This window comes from Solea senegalensis, linkage group LG1, assembly GCF_019176455.1.
Source record: "Solea senegalensis isolate Sse05_10M linkage group LG1, IFAPA_SoseM_1, whole genome shotgun sequence".
Classification (NCBI taxonomy): Eukaryota; Metazoa; Chordata; class Actinopteri; order Pleuronectiformes; family Soleidae; genus Solea; species Solea senegalensis.
Genome location: NC_058021.1, coordinates 7,277,680 through 7,292,736, shown reverse-complemented (window position 1 = coordinate 7,292,736; position 15,057 = coordinate 7,277,680). Strand labels below are relative to the sequence as shown.

General features: G+C 43.1%; 1 protein-coding gene across 1 annotated transcript in view; it reads right to left on the bottom strand.

The window, feature by feature from the left end:
* Positions 1 to 13,820, bottom strand: part of LOC122781797 — a 55,380-nt gene extending 41,560 nt beyond the window's left edge. The window contains exon 1 of the mRNA XM_044045818.1: positions 13,396 to 13,820. The gene's annotated coding sequence lies outside the window, so the exon portion shown is untranslated. The remainder of the gene's footprint in view (positions 1 to 13,395) is intronic.
* Between the last annotated feature and the right edge of the window lie 1,237 nt (positions 13,821 to 15,057).

Sequence of the window (15,057 nt, the reverse complement as noted above, 5' to 3'; positions counted from 1 at the left end):
AATCGTTCAGCCCTAATAATGAGCACTATCCTAAGTTAGCTAAAGTAAGAATCGCTACAAACGGCCATGCTAATGGCTATGCTACGTGCATCCTTGTGTTTAAATGGAAAGGGCACATCACTGGCAATAATCAAACAGACTCAGAATAAGTTAGCATATTGACCTGGGTCACATCCTCAGTTTATCCAGTTTTTTACCAATTTAACACATATTCCCACTGCTAAATTAACATTTTCCTTATTTAACAGCTTAGTTTGGCATATTTAATATGCTAACGTTCAATAATTGGCACTGCTTACACAATGTGTAGCTGAGGCTAATCTGAATTCACGGGCGTTTAGTGACATTTTGACCTGAGGGCGATCGATGAAGAGTTAAGTCATCACCATAGAGAAGTGAGACTCACCTGAAGGGGAATACGAAAGACTTGACATTTCAGGGAAACAAAAACAGGATCATTACGCTTTCATCCTGAACAAGAAATTTGGTCCAGACTGAAATATCAAAGTGTTCGCCACAGAAAACCATCTGTATCACTTCACTGCTGCTGTGGCTAAAAACACCCTTTTTTTTTTAGGAGCAATAAAAGTCAAATGGATGCCTTTAGGAAAGTATGTGATGAAACATACATCGCATATTACTAAGATCTCTCTCAGAAAGTACAAATATGAAATAACATTAACATGAAATAGAAGCCAAAAAAATGGATAACTACACTGCATTGACATAGTGCTATAAACTAAATGATTCCTTTTGATTTTTGCACGGGCTTCTCTGAGGCAGAACAGAAATATAGGGTAGCCAAGAAGTGAAGAACCTCCCTTTCTTTTTCTCCTTTCCACTGCCTCCTTGGCCTTCCAGGGGGAACCGATAGCCTCAGAGCTCAGGCTGTTCAGCCATAGCCCATTAGTTCACCTCATTCTGACAAGATGGAGGGCCTCTGACAATGGAACAGTCAAGTGTGCAATAGGGGAGGAAGGAGGACGAATTCTGGCATCTGAAGCGCTCCCATTTACTTTTGGGGAGAAGAAAGGAGAGGTCCTATTGCTTCAGGTTCAGCGGCCACAGCTGGTACACTGAATCTGTGTTGCCACACAGTTGCTTTGCTGTGCAGATTTACGTCCGTAAACTCCTCAGCGCTGCACTCTGTAAGGCGTGGCTCCAGCATGGACGGGCATGGCAGTGAGGATCTGCTCTCTGAAGTGCTCCTATACGTTATCCCTTTTTACTCGCTCAGCTGCAGGATAATGGCACAATTTAAATGGAGGAAGGGCAAAGACGGGACGGGGATGTGTTTGAGTGGGTATCTCTTTAAGCCGGCTATGTGTAAGAAATGTATCACCATGATGTGTCATCAGACTGAGACCGAGGGAACAGGTTAGACATAAACACTGGCTTCATTGATAGTAATGGGATATTCACTATTTCAAATGTCATTTCCACTAGTTTGGTGGTTTGGTCTGTTGCGTCACCCTTTGCCAACCACCCAGTAGCATAGCTCGTAGCATAACAAGCCTCACTACCCGCTCTAAAAAGCATCCTGACGAGAGTAGAAGGAAAATGTAGGGTCTGCAGTGGACATGTGTTAACATCTAAGCATTGAACAGTTTGGTTTGGTACTGTACAGTACGGTTTGTATGACTTTACGGTCAGGGTAGCTCCACCCACTCCAGTCAGCAGATTGGACAACAGAAAAATGCCACTCCCACTAGTATGACATCAGTCTACGCAGCCATTGGGCACGGCCTAAACCCCGCCTACTAGGTAAAGGTACTGTTCTCAGTCGAAACGCAACCACGCTCTACAATGATTTGAAACAGATTTGAGTAAGACATCATTTTACAAATTACCCCTTTAATGGTCCCGTTAGCAAAATATTTTTTTTTTTTATGTGTATGAGCTTTTCACATTTCTATCAGGAGCTGTGTCAGCTCTACAGCCATCATTTTTGAACCACCATGTTTTTACAGTATCACAACATCAACATCTGATGACTGACCTGAAGGCCACATGTACACATATACACTCAGAGGGGAAGCGTGAGGTGAGGGACACTCAGCTGAAACGTGCAACTTCACCAGTAAATGTTGCTGAATTTGAAAGCCCGTCCCTTTAAGCCTGAAATACATGACATAAAAGAACAAACATACTCGCGTTGGCACAGCAGAGATCTCAAGATGCAAATATTAATGGGGGTTTATTTTGGAAGTTGGCTGCTTCTACGTGCCTGACAGACATATTGAGACTAATAAAGTGTCACTCGCTCCCTGTGGAAGTTGTAAACAATAGCAGGAAAACAAGACCGGCTACATTTCTTCTTTTATTCATATATTTCCACCCACCACTAAATGGCAGGTCTGGAAGGCAGCGTGAGACTCCTGGACTCCTCTCGGAACAATTAATTGGTGGAGCCGAGTCTCCAAAATGGCTCCTCTGATGTTCCTCTGTTGAGTCTTTAATTCACTGCTGATTTGGTGTGTTGTTGTGCTGCGTCTCAGTGTCTGAACAGTGTGTTAAAAACAGGCTATTTAACACATTTGGTGAGAGAAGAGAACCGGGCAGTCCTCAGAAGGCCTGGTTGAACACTATTATCTCACAGCCAATCCTCCTTACCTCCACTCTTTGTGATTTATCATTTCTAGTCTTTTACAACAACAAAAAAACAACCCTCTCTTTCAACTCTATGTATCTATTATCTTTTGTTTCCCCTGTTCTCCCCTGTCCTCTTCTTTTCTTGGTCGCCTCTTTGTAACATGATGTCTGTTTGTGAAAAGAGGTTGAATCACGCTTTATTTTGCTGCCATTTCCTCCCATGCCTCCCTTTGTTAGTTACAACAGAAGAGTGGACGCCGTGGAGTGATCATTGCGGAGAGTAATTAATGAAACAATCTGGGTTTTTTTTTTTTTCCCCTCTCTTTCAGACAAATAAATAGCCAAAAGGTGTCCTCTTTAATTGCACATGGGTCAGTTGAGATGTGTATAATTGTGTGTATATTTGTATCATTAAAATATTCAAGCAGCCTCTTTGTGAGCATTGACGTCGGTTGTGCCGTAGGAGACGCAGATTTGTTTTCGTTGTTCTGGGCTGGCTACATGACAAGACAAAGATCCAGGGGAAACTAAGATAAAAGTTGTCAAGATGAAAATGACTGAGCACTGAGAGTGTGCATTAATGAAGCTGAAGGGAAGCACCAATCTGACGTCTTTGGGGTTTTTCCTCTTACCGTCACACCGACCCATTGATGTTGACGTGACACATCACATGCTCGCAGTGATGGTCGTAGTTCCACTTAATGGAGATGAGAAAGCAGCGTGACATTGTTTGGAATAACTTAAAATCAAGATTTAGAAGGGACTGTAATGCACTTATCTATTATATAATATCATGGTAGCAGATAATGTGAAAACTGTTGTTCCATTGACGGATGAAGAGTTTGAAATGGTGCAAGATTTTTGGAATTGAAGGGGTCAGGGACACAAATGTGGAACACATTTTGATAACCTTGCTTCTGTTTTTTTTATTTTTTACACATCCTGCAGTCTTCTGACTGATTTTCTTCCTCATTGCTAATTTACTTGTTAATGTTCAACACAATCCACATTTTGCAGTGTTTGATATATAAGACTGTAGCATTAGAGGAGTGACATTAAATACAAATACAATTTTGGTTTTGTTTGACAACTTTAAAAGTCTCTTGTAATTTAAACAGTTTTTAAAAAATAACTTTTGCAAACCCCTTAATTAGAGGCCTTGTGATTTTCAGGCTGTCGATACGGTTTCCAACAAAGAACTTTTAACTATCGTGTCTAATCGTCTGAGGGCGTCTTTGTTGTCGCTCCACTTCTCCTCACTGTGAACAAGCACCTTGAAAAACGGTCGATTAAAAGACGCTTCAACGCCGCGCGCACGCACACGAGCAGTGTATTCCCTGAACACAATACAATAAGTGTGGGTGTAATTAGTGAATCTCCCGCCACACCTCAACGTCTCTCATTAATCTCACATGAGTGATTAGGCTGCCGCGACGTATGGAACCACGGGAGGTGTGAAACTGGGTGTGAAACTGTTATCTCGTATGTTATCGCACTCTGGAGACTGGCAGGATTAAACCATGCCAGGAACAGTCCATTGGCAGCTAATCATGCCGCTAATGATAAGTGAAATACGCAACTGACTCAGAACAATGGCGACACAAGGTCACGATCTCACACAGATCGCTGAGAGACAGAGGCGGAGCCGCATGCCGTCTCTCCGAGGAGCCGCCTCCTCGGTAGTTTATGTTGTTTTGTACACGGGCCCGGCACAAGCCTGAGTGAAACCTTCTGAGTACGACACTTGACGGCTGATTAGAGCAAAACATCATTGTAGACTCCAGCTGTGATGCTCTGATGAGAAGTGATCTAAAAGGGGTCTCGTCAGGAGGCGTCATGCTGACCGCTGGTGCTGTGCCAGATGCTTCACGCTCATCACAACTCCACATCACAAAACACAGAATCTGTTTCCTGCAGGCACGTTTTAATTAAAAAAAGAAGGTACCGAGCAACAGATTAGATCAACGGCCTGCGCAGAAAAAGTGTCCTCGGCTATTAACAGCACATTATTCATCCTACGTTTTCATTACGTGCCACATTTAACAGTCATGGAGATACATATGGGCTTCTCTCACAGATATTATAATAAATGTGATATAATAATGATGCATTAGAATGTATGGTCTTCTCAATGGGGGTCAGCAACATGACATGTTGACCCATGTTGACCTGTGGGCCCCAGGTTCACTGTTAAATAAATCTATATGTGCTCAAAAAACATCCGCAGCTGAAAATCTTCACCCATTCACACAATTTTTGTTTTAACAATGACAGAAGTTATTTTTCTGCAAAACAAAGGTCAGCATGATTATATCAGCGAGCACTTGTTTATTTCCACTCCATAGTTTTACCCTGAGTGACCCTCTAGTGGTAGAATTAACACCGCAGACTTATTACTCCCTCTTCAGTGTCTCGCAAACGTTTTTCTTCCTAAGGGTGTGCTAAAGGGTGGCTTAAGCCCTGCTCTGGGTTCATTTGTAATTTAGTTTTTGGTTCATTTTCTACACAAATGACTGCGAAGACACATAATCTTTTTTTTCTATTTTCACAGTTTCTTCATGAGTGTTTAAGGCAGTTAACATGTGGCTCAGCAGCTTGAATCAAAGAATGACACCGATGCTAATTTGTTTTGGTTTCTAGTTGACGAGGGCTAAGGCAAGAATGTTATAAATGTCTATTTTCTACATGACATTTTTTTTTTTAGGAGGCTAAAGTGCTTAAAGGAATGTGTGGGTTTGGCTAAATGTGTTTCTCTTTCTTCCAATTAAGAGTCTGGAAAATATTTACTCTTAGACGATTCTGGTGTTTGGCAAAAGCGACAGTTCTGGATCTTTTTATTACACTGTGTGAAGAATTGAATATAAAAACACATTAAACATTTAATGAAAATGGACTTTACGACATCCTTCTTTTCCTCCACTATGTTGGTCAAATGAAGCTAGCGCAGTCACAATCTGCTGACTTCATCTAATTTAAATAAACCTGAAATGATCACGTTATTTCAACTACACAATCTTTTTGTGGTTTTTACGATGTATTGTGCGCACTGGAGTGAATCAATTTCTGTTGTCATTGCATGTTGAATTACTCAAAACTATAAATAATCCAAACAGGGGGAAAGTGCTCTAAGTGCAATAAGGAAAAAACACACACATGAATGAGTGGTGTATGAAATCACATGAGAATGGAGCCTGATAGTTCCTGTGGGCTGAACTAAACGTTCCATTTACCTCTGGGGTTTTGTAAAAGTACTCCCGTAAAGGCGATGTAGTTGAAACTATTCCAATTAAGTGTCAGTTGAAGGAAAAACCTTGCGAAACTCATACGTGGTAACATATTATTCTACAAAGCAGCACAAACAGGAAAAAAGCACGCACAACTGCATCCAAAGCTACTACAGTGCCTCCTGCTGCCAGCCTGCCACACTATCATCATCATCAGCCACATGCCGAGCTGCTGTCCTGCCTGTGGGGAATAGGGTTGTAGAACGGACCAAGGGATACAACCAGAGGACCTCACCACTCAAAGGTGATGAATGCTCGGCTGCTTATGGAGCCTCCTGCGGAGCATCTGTGAGAGCAGATGAATGGGGAGGAGAGGCTGACAAATTGGGTCACACGGATGCGCCGTTTCTGGGTAATGTGGTGAAAATGCTGGAGGAGTGCAGCTGGCCCCGGTGCACGTGCCTACAACTGGGGCAGAGATTCTCCAACCTGACGCCATTTCCTTTCTCTCTGGTGCTCCTGGTGCTATTGTTCGGTCAGTCACGCTTTTTATTTGGCAACAACGTCCTCCGATTCTTCATTTTGCGATCACTCATCCATCCCTCCATTATCTACCGCAACGCTTGAACTTAGACGCAACACGGACAAGGAGCGAATTTACACAAACGATGCATTCACACGAACACCGTGTGGCTTTTAACTTAAAGCTGTCGTGCGTCACTTTTAAATCTAAACAAACGTCTGCTGCATTCAGACCACGGTCAGGTGAGTTCTCACGATTCTGCTCCACAGGACTCTTTGGGTGACTGTCTCTCTCTGAGTGTGTTTGTGGCGACGTTCCTGCACAGTGTGACACATTCTATGTCACAACTGAGGAGGCGAGGTGGAAGAAGCATATATGTATATATATATATACATATATACATATAAATATATATATATATATATATATATATATATATACAGTAAATCCTTTGAGTGCCCACAGTGCGTCTCACCCAAACATTACAATAAACGTAAAACGAAATGTTTTAAACAAAGCAATATTATTATTATCAAAAAACAAAACAATCTATAATAAACAAACAACCCACTAAGAGTCAAAACTAATACATAGCTCAAACAATGTGTTTACAATCATATTTTAATCACTATCATGACTTTGCAAATCGTCTGCAATGTGTTAATTATAGATTTTAATAGACTTTTTTATTATTATTATGACTTGTGATGTGTACAAAATCCAACGTTTTGTAAAGGTTTCAAACATTAAGTCATCCGTGACAGAAGATGTCTTGATTTCATCTTGTTGCTTTTATATTAACATCATTTTTTATAGTTTCTACACATGGGGGCGCACAAATCAATGTATCCAATCAAACAGGTTTTGGGGTTTCCCGATCGGCACCTGACTAAATAGCTGGCTACAGCTGAGGGATATCAAGGGTCAGAGATGAGCGGTTAGATTGATTGAGACTGAGGAGGAAAAGCAGACTCATGTGGGATCCCAAAGCTACATCTAATCTTTAGCCATTCAATCTTTTTATCTGCATGATTTGATTGAGTCCATGAAAAACGTTGTGTATTTGCTTGAAAATACACAAGGTAAACGTGCTGATTCACTGTTTCGCTTGTAAGGTCACCTGAGCTGAATTTCCTTAACGTCGTCGTCGTCGTCATGCTTTAGTGAAAGGGTTCAGTCGTCTCCATGGTAACCACACACACAAAGCTTTCCATCACATCACATCATTCCCAACAGTTTATCCTTCCGTACACTTGCATATTCGTGTCTGTATTTGTGCAACTTTTTGTGAATGTTGCTGTGCAAACAATGTTGCTGAGTAAGAGCGAGAGAAAAGGAAGATATTTTAAATTTGCTTCAGCTGAACGAACAGTGGTCAGTGAATCCACTGAACCACAAAAGAACAACGGAGAGAGTACGCTTTGGTCTGACAAACTCATTATGACAGCGTTCATGACGGTAATATCCTGGTGTGTGACGTGAAAGGGAAGTGTTGATTGACACTTTGTGAATTGTTGAGTGAATTAGGTTTTAAACCCACCCACGTCAGGGCCACACGGTGTTGTAGTGGTTAGCACTCTCGCCTTGCAGCAAGAAGACACGGGTTCGAGCCCCGGTTGGAACAAGGGCCTTTCTGCATGGAGTTTGCATGTTCTCCCCGTGTGTAAGTGGGTTCTCTCCGGGTTCTCCGGCTTCCTCCCACAGTCCAAAAACATGCAATGTGGGGAATAGGTGAATTGGACACTTGACCGTAGATTAAAATTAAAATTAAATTGACCGTGAGAGTGAATGGTTGTTTGTCTCTAGCTGTGTGTGGCCCTGCGATGGACTGGCGAACTGTCCAGGGTGTACCCTGCCTATCGCCCGATGTAGCTGAGATTGGTACAGCACCCCCCGCGACCCTCTGGTGGAGGATAAAGCATAGATGATGACTGACCCACCCGCGTCTCCAGTATCAAATTAGGACTATTGATATTAAAAAAAGAAAGTGTCTAAACACTAAGTGTAAATTGCAGCGGACAGTGTACCTGCATTCGATGCCACGTCACACAGCTGCACAATAGTTTGCTGTGTTCGTACGGCTCTTGTTCTCCGTTCCGTTTATTACTCAACTCTAATCTCATTAATTTGAGGTTGTGAGATGAGGTGGGGAGAAGAGGAAGGAAGGGGGTGCTTTACCTTGGCACAAGCAAGACGACAAACTACATTTGAAGGCGGATAGATCTTGTCGGCAGTGCACGCCGTCTCTTGGCAAGAGAAGTGAAGTCGATATTGAGCGCCTTTCTTACCTCAAAAGATTTACAGTATTTGGAGCTCCAGCCTTGTACTTCAGTAGATGGATGAGTATTTCATACGGTGCCAACTGGCGCACCATGAGTTGAGCTGAAGGTCATTGTGACTCATTTCCAGTTCAGAAGCTGGGTGGCCGTACAGGGAGCTGCTAAATCTCTACTACTTGATTTAAAAAAAAAAGAATAAATAAATATTTAAATGAAGGCTGTGGCTCTGTGAAGAGGAGCAGACTGCAGACGGCACCGTGTGCTTACTGTGCGACACACATGTACAGACAGTACAGTGCCAGACGTACAGTAGTGGGGAGTGGGTACAGATTGCCATCGAAGCTTGGGGCATATGGCAGGGCGCCCCATGCCTCCCAGTTAATTGAGTCCTAATGAATCATGGGTCTGGCGTGACTACACGTCCCTTGTGAAGGCTGGTGTCATTGATGCATCGAAGACGCCCAGTCGTCCGGAAGCGAAGCGGGCACGCGACGACGGCTCCGGCCGAACATGGGAGTCGCTGACACTCGACACTGAACACTTCACTCACTTACCAGATGTTACAGGCCAAGGCACAAAGATTATGAGCCGCCCAGCGCCATACAATGGAAGTAATTGTGTGATGGGCTGGCAATTCACTGGCCCATTTGATTCCAGTAACGCTCTCTATAGTGGTAAGGTCGCTGCCTCATTGTCAACTCAACGGGGTCAGTGTGATGAGGGGCATAACTGAGACTGACAATACTTGGAGTCAATGACGCTTGGCTGCTGTTTTTGCAGAATTTATAGACACATGTGCAATTAAGTCAATTACATGTATGAACTGATGGAATTACTGATAACTATACTAAAGGCTTTCATTTCAAACTTATAAATACGTTCTTCTCATTTCAGCAGATAATTCAATAATACTAATTAAACTGCATTGTCATACGGAACGGCCCATTTTACTTGTACAATGTGTAAGTGGATATTAGACAGAATTTAATGAATTCATATGTGACAAGATATGAACCGAGATAAAGTTGCAATTACCAGCCTCAATGAGAAAAGTACAATTCTTAATAATGTCCTTTAGTGGTTTTAATAAAGTCCCTATATTATGTTTATTCAATTCATTTTCAGTTTTGTATTTTGCATAATTGTTGATGTTGATTCTAGAAACACAGAAATGATTTCAGGTGACCCATATATAGGTTTTCTAAGGATAAATGATTCTATTGCTTTATGCTAAAAGATGTATTATATCGGGTTTGTGTAATATATACAAAGACCAACACAACAGAGTTGTGGTTTGATGGGGGTTATGTGCTATGTAGATGTCGCTCCACACATTTCCATGTTCTATGTCCACAGGGAATTGTATATACACTCATACAAAAACGAGGGTCTGCATTGGTGTGGTGTTCCACACCAATGCAGACCTGATCCCACATTGAATTCCAATCTACAGATCCACGTAGTCAAACTTAGTGAGTGCACTCAGAAGTTCCAGAATGGGTTTGTATATTATTATTATTATTATTATTATTATTATAATATGGATGATGAAGACATAAAGATGCATAAAGATGCAGAGAGTTAGTTCCTCCAGTTTGGTTTGCAAAAATACAACATTTCTCCAACCATTTCTTTAAATGGTTTTGCTTTTAAGTTGCTACCGCTCTCCCATTGCACCCTGAACTTCAGATGCACCTGCCATGTTGAATAGACCCAAACGCCGCTTATTAAAAGTGAACATGGTCTTCCACATTGCTGGCTGAGGACAACCCACAAGTAAGAATATATTGGAACAGCCACCACTGGCTGGTGAAGTCAAAATGGATGATAAAGCACGGCACAGTGGACACCAGTCAACATGACCGGTGGTGTTGTCCAACAGGTGCCTGGCTGCAGATGCTGCAGATGACATCATCATAGCAGTAGCCTAATTGTGAATCTCAAGGCTTCAAAATGGGAGTTCAGTCTCTCCTCTACTGGTAGTTTCGACCCCAGTACGATACGTGCGTCACTATCTGAACAATGTCGTCCCCTTTTGTTCAAGTGAGGCGACCGAGATCACCCTGGACTTCCTCTGCCAGAGGCCACGTCTTCCTTAATGAATAGTCTAAATGCAATAATGTCAGACCACGGGCAAAATGAGAACTCAGACACAATCGTGGGAGCTCATTAAAACTACTCCTATAAAAGATTTAGGTCGCTCCGGCAATCTTGCGTCTAATGCGGAGGGGGGGAGCGACATTAATGTCAATGTAACCTCTGTGCGTTATGCATTATCTCACAGCACTCGTGAAGTCTTAAGGGAGTTCAGGTTGACGTGAAAATATAAGAGGAAACAAAAAGCAAATGTGGTACGACACCAGGCTAGACGACAAAAGGGCAAGACAACCCTTAAGATAAAGGAAAACAATGTTCTTGCTTTCTTGCTCTAGTCCCGAGATGACATGAAGATTAAAAAAATATATCAAACAATGTTCAATATTTTATGATAATAGTAAAAAAAAGAAAAGAAAAGGAGAATCCACCATGGCCTTAATCGGAGAAGATAGCTTCAATATACACTCACTGCTTTTGCTGTCAGGAGCTAAATTAAGTATCATGATTCCACTGGGAGACTAAACGATGAAGCCCAAACTGGAGAAGTTACTGTAAGGCTCTTGAGTGGTTTGTTCAGCTCCGTCTTAAGCCCAACAGCTCATACTGGGCTGCAGAGAACTGCCTTGGAAGGACAGCTGGATATTGCTGTGTGTTTGTGTGTGTGTGTGTGTGTGCGGCACATGTGTCCTACAATCAAGCCAGTGAGTGCAGCTTAGGATCTGTTGCAGAACATCCTCTGTAAGGAGATTACTAAAGGCATTTTGGCCGACTGGCAGAAGTCGCCGGTGAACTTTGGCACCGGTGTCACAAAGCTAACCCACAAGAAAAGGAAACACAAACATGACCTTTTACCGTTTGTCCAAACACGATGTAGGTGAGCCACATTATTTTCACAGCAGCCTGTTTTAGACGTCGTGTCTCTGCTTTTACACAGCAAAATAGAGCCAAGGCCACTTCCCACACGCTTTTGCATGAGCAGTCAAGCAGAAAACACAAGGCATTGGACCATACCGACATATGGTCCAATACTGAACTGTACATTCAAACTGGTTATTTTTGGCTCATATTCAGTTTTAGCCAGTGGGGGTTTCGGGGTTTTGAAAGGTTACAACAATGGGAGATGTGTGATCGTTCAAAGTGTTGTTCCTGTTCTTGCACATATTTTGTAAAGCTTAACTTTCTTTTCTAGGGCAGCATTTCAAATTTGTTTTCGACTCTTTTCGTGATTATTTAGCATTTTGTTAGCGTTTCCCAAGCGTTTCCGGTTTACTGTCATGTAGAATATTAAATGTATATTCTAGCTGAAACCAAAGAACTTGTCTATTATAGTTCATTATGAAGTGGTCAACGGTTGAATCCAATCAGCCCTATATAGTCAGACAAGACCATATGACTTATTAAACTGGGTCATTGTGGATTTTTACATACACGGGCAAAAATAATAAGTGTCTATAAAAGAAACTGACTGGACGATAGGGGCTAGATGATAAAATCATTCAATATAATCATTGTGATAAATGTCAGATCACTACAGTTTGAGTTTCACTCCTGAGTGAAACTAATTCAACTCTTCCATGGACAGAACACAACAAACACAGGGACATTTTGTTCTCACATTCCCACCAATGATTATAATTGTGTGCTGTGATTGCAACAATATATATATAAAACCTTTGAAAATTGACATGTAGGATAGGATATAATATATATGTCCTCCGGTGCAACAATTCCTAATAAAGAAGATCCATAGATGAGCACAAGCAGCACCGTGACGCAGTGGCCCACACGCCCAGGCGCATCCACAATTAACAGGATTGTTTAATCCCCACACACAACGCCCTCTGATCTTGAACCAAGAGCAGGAGACTGGTGTGCAGCAGGTCTGTATTCACAGCTTTGAGCCAGACTTTCATACAGTAGGTTGAGCCGCGCTGCTGCTGCTGCTGCTGCCGCTGTCAGACTCTGCGCCGCTCTGCGCTGTGCTGCGCTGCGCTGATGCGCGCTCCCATCCAAGCGTCCATCCACAACAGGTCCTCAGCCTCCAGAGCAGCCCGCTGAACATTTTCTAACCGTTTGCTGCACAGAAATCAATGCGTTTATCAACACACGCGTCACCAGTCACTCGGCGTCAGAGCGGGTTGAGACGCAAACGCAGTCGTTTGGAGATGATTTACTGCTGTTGCAGCAGGACATGATATTACCTTCATTAGAATAAATGTGGAGAGGGAGGAGGCGCAGACGTGGTTTTAGTCTCTTTTTTTTTACTACATTTGTAAAGCAACGCAGCCTTTACGCGTGGGTTACGTATAGAAATCATGTCACATCCTCAGTTTGTGCGCAATTCAATATGGGACAGCAGATTATTTGACAGGCGACCGGCGTTTGCTCTGTAAACGAGTCCACGCTCAAATGCATTAAAGCGGCTTCTTCGGTCTCACTCACACGTTCACTTCTAATCTCATTTGTTTCATTCTATTACATTTGTGAGGGTCTGGCTCTGTCTTCCATATAGCGCACTGTTCCGCAACCCATTTCCATTCAGCTGCAAGCGCATCCTTATCCATAAATCTTGACGTGTGGCTCGAGCCACTGCCTCGCATCCTCAAGCAGCTCTTTAGTTTCTCAGGTGAAAATACAGATGAAAGAGAAGCACACATTTACTGAAAGCAGAGACACTCACCTCTTCTCTCTAGGCGAATGCTGTTCTGTCCCATTTATGCGTTTTAATCCACATCTGTGTCTCCTTCATTTGAGCGCTCTATTTCCCCCCAGTGTGAGTGAGAGAGAAGGGGAGAGAGAGTGAGGCAGAAAGGAGGCAGCGAGTTTAAGAGAAATCCATTTGTTAATTCCAGTTGCAGGACACACGGGGTGAAATCACACTGTCTCTGCTGGTTCAAAATCCTCACTCTAAGATCCAGTAAAAAAAAAAATACAAATCTTTTTCCTCTTTTCTTTTCTTCTTTTTCTTCTTCTTCTTCTCTCCAGCACTGAAGTTGCCTGGTTACCCCTGTTTCTCATTCAAGGAGGCTGAAGCGCTGCACACAGCGGCCAATCACAGCAGCAGCCGGAGAGATTAACTATTTCTTGGCTCCACTCTTCTAGTTTCAGGCTAAAATGAGGAGAGTGGGCGGGGAAACTGGGCCCCCGGTGACAGAAAAAAAAAAAAAATTAAAATGCACAGAGAATAATGGGAGGTTGAGAGGGGGGTGGTGTGGGGGGGGGAGATCCGTTAGAGGGAGAATGCGCGGAGGGGGGAGGGGGAAGGGACGAAGGGGATTAAATATTTTCGAAAAATAAAGGATTGAGCAGAGGAGGAGGGACCAGTTGCCACTTCTCGCAAACAACAAAGATGTGATATTACAGCCTTGCAAGGATGTTATGCAAACTGCAGAGGAGCAGTCTCCCTCCTCTCCCTCCTCTCCATCCTCCTCCTCCTGTGGACCATCAGTCTTTAAGGAGCAGAGCTCCGTCTCATTTCTGAACATCCCCAAAAAGCAATCCATCAGGGTAATTGATCTCCCTTCTTTAAGCAGCCACCCGTCAAACCATATAGCCACCCCCTCCTCTCCTCCTCTCCTCCTCCTCTCACTCTTACTCCCTCCCGCCGCTGTCCCACTCTGGTTGCCTCATCATAGGGTGTATTGATTTCAATTTCCCCCTCCAGCCAGGGTGAAAGGTGTGGAGGAGAGAGCCAACTTCAATCACTCTTACACAGAACACGTGGGGGTATAATGACCCCCCACCTTCACATTCTGCCACAAAGGGAGGGGCACTACATCCAGGTCAAGCGCCCCATCACACACACACACGTGCAGGTTTGTGCAGCTATTCTTCTTAGACACATCATTGATTTGGACAGCCGGAACAAAACATTATCCCTCACCTTAAGCATTAGAGGTTAATGACTGACCCTTACCTTAACCTCACAACTATTCAAATCTTAGCCCTGAACTTGACCAGTACCTCAAAATGGAGGTTCTGCCACATCAGAATCGGGTCTTGAGGATGACGTCCACCAGACTACTCTGAAAAACCACCTGGGTACAGATGTGCAGAAGTTATCTGTGTTCACACCAACGCAAAAAAAAAGTTGTTTTTGGTGTGTTTTGTGTGAATGAGTGATGCAGCCTCTGAGTGAGTGATTGACGTATCACTGGCTTCACTCCATCCCTCAGATTACGAATGAAAACAACAACTACTGCATGTGTCTGTGACTGTAAACTCGTGGTAGGCCTCACACACACACACACACACACACACACACACACACAAACACTAAGCGGCTGATTGACATGTAGCCCTTGGCTTGAGCACGGCTTAATCCGGCTGCATTCACAGATGG